Raw genomic sequence first — 3,324 nt, 5'->3', positions numbered from 1 at the left:
GGCTGCAGGCCCCATAATCCACCTGCAGGGCTCCCTAGGGTTTTCCCCCACGAGCATCACGCCAGGCTGGCGACCGCTGGGACCCAGCTGGGATTGGGGGTAACCCCCCCTCCCCACCCGAGTCCCAGCGGTCGCCAACCCAGAGGGACCCACAGCCCGCCGTACTTGCTGGGTAGGAGGGACTTTAGCCCTCCCCCCAGCGTCAACTTTTACATTGGACGTTGCCAGTGGTTATCTCGGGGGGGCCGACTGGCAAGGCCTGCCTCCCCACAGCCGCCCATTAACCCCAGGGGGCGCGGGGGACAGGAGTTAGTACGAAGCCAGGGCGTATCCACACGCTGGTGGGCCATAGCTCCGTACCTTAAGGGCCTCCTGCTGCTCCAAGAGCCTCCACAGTTCAGCCTAGGACCGCAAGGTACCTAGTTTCCATGGGTGGCCACGAGGAGGCACTGTAGAAGTCTTGATGATGGAGAGGCTATGAGCTGGCAGGGGAGTCTTATGCATAGCTGCTCCCTTTTTCGCACCAGGCTAGCCAGCGGTGGCAGCTGAAAGCGGGAAGGCATGCAAGCAGGCACTTAACGCTAACTAGGCTACCACACCATCGCTTCACATCATCCCGAGCATGAAGCACCGACCCATTATATATAATATATATAATATTTGCAATATATATAATATATATGATATATATATATAATATATATAATATAACTAATATATATAATATATATGATATATATAATATATATAATACATATATAATATATATAATATATATAATATACATAATATATAATATATATAATATATATAATATATATAATATATATAATATATATAATACATATAATATATATAATATATATAATATATATCATATATATATCATATATATATATATATATATATATATATATATAAGTAATATACATATATATAAATATTATATTATATATATATGTATATATAAATAATATAATATATATATATATATATAATATATAAGACATATATCATATATATGATATATATATATATATAAAATATGTAATATATTTATGAAATATATAATATACATATAAATATAATATATGTATATATATATATATATATATATATATATATATATATATAATATACAGACAATATACATAATAAATATATAAATATATATATACATATGTATACATAATACATATATAATATATATACATAGTATATATGTAATATGAATACATAGCATATATATTATATCGTATTTATGTATATAATATATATGTATATATATACATATATATATATATATATATATATATATATATATATATATATATATAATACATATATAATATATATATAATATAAAGAAATATAATAAAAAAAAATGTATTCTCATTCATACCTTTTCTACATTTGTCAACATGAACGCGGTTCAAATACATATATATATTATGTATGTATATTATATAGGCTATATATATATCAATTATATATATATAATATATATAATGTATATGATATATATGAAATATGATATATGTATTATATGTATATGAAACATATATATAATATATATATGATATAAATATAAGATATACTATATGTGTATTATGTATATCATATATATTATATTTCTATATATTATATACATTATATCTTACATTCATATCATATAAATATTATATATATGTTTCATATACATATAATACATATATCATATTTCATATATATTATATATATTATATATATATTATATATATATAATAGATATATATATATATATAGCATATATAATATACATACATAATATATATGTATTTGAACCGCGTTCATGTTGACAAATGTAGAAAAGGTATGAATGAGAATGAATATCTTCACAATGTATTTGACCTGTTTCGATTCTATCTTCGTCAGAAATATGATAGAATCGAACCGGTCAAATACATCTCTTGTATTGTGAAGATATTCATTTTCATTCATACCTTTTATATATATGTATATATGTATATATATGCATTATATGGTATATATGTATATATATATATATATATAATAGATATATAGTATATATATGATGTACTATATAATATATATAATATATATATCATATATAATAGATATATATGTATATATATGTATTATACATATATATAATATGAATAATATATATGTTACATATATTATATATTATAAATATATTATATAGAATATATATATTATATAGAATATTTATATAACATATTCATATATAACATACACACACACACACACACACACACACACACACACACACATATATATATATATATAAAACTATGAATATATATATATATATATATATATATGTATTATATATATTATATATGTATAATATATATGTATACACATATATATATATATACATATATATAATATATATGTATATCATATATATATAATATAAAGAAATATATCATATATAATATAGATAAATATAATATATATAATAAACATAATATATATAGAACATATTTTATATTCATATTATAAATATATTATATATATTATTTATATGTACTATATACATATTACATATGTATTATATATATTATATATATATTATATTTATTATATATATCATATATATTATATATATAATATATATATAGTATATATAATATACATACATAATATATATATATATATATATATATATATATATATATATTATATTCTATATACATATTATGTATATATATATATATATATATATAATATTTATATATAATATATATATATATATATATATATATATATATATATATAATATATATATATGATATATATGTATTATTTATATCGCATTGATTGGGTGTATGGTTGCAGTGGTTTCCCGTTGCCTTCAGCAACAGTGGACTATAGAGGACCACCATTTCAGGACAAGAGAACCACAAGTACAATTACGTCAGTTTTGTTTGCAATTAATACACCAAGAATTGCGTAAAGGGGTACAACCCAGTAAGCGACAGGATAATCTGAATTTGGCTACAATGCAAACCTGTTAATCAGATGTGGATGATGAAGCAATCGATGACTTCTACGAAAATCTCCAATAGCTCCTAGTATGTCCGTTGACATACTCATCATGATGGGCGATTGGAATGCAAAAGTGGGACAGGGACAGGTTGGCAAAGCCATCGGATAATTCGAACTTGGATACAGAAACGAAAGGGGTGATAGGCTAGTCAATTTCTGCACGGCAAATGATTTCAGCATTATGAACACAAAGTTCAAACAACACCTAAGGCGATTATACACGTGGACATCACCGGATCAACACACGAG

This window comes from Penaeus chinensis, chromosome 15 (genome assembly GCF_019202785.1).
Source record: "Penaeus chinensis breed Huanghai No. 1 chromosome 15, ASM1920278v2, whole genome shotgun sequence".
Classification (NCBI taxonomy): domain Eukaryota; kingdom Metazoa; phylum Arthropoda; class Malacostraca; order Decapoda; family Penaeidae; genus Penaeus; species Penaeus chinensis.
This window is presented reverse-complemented; position numbering follows the sequence as displayed.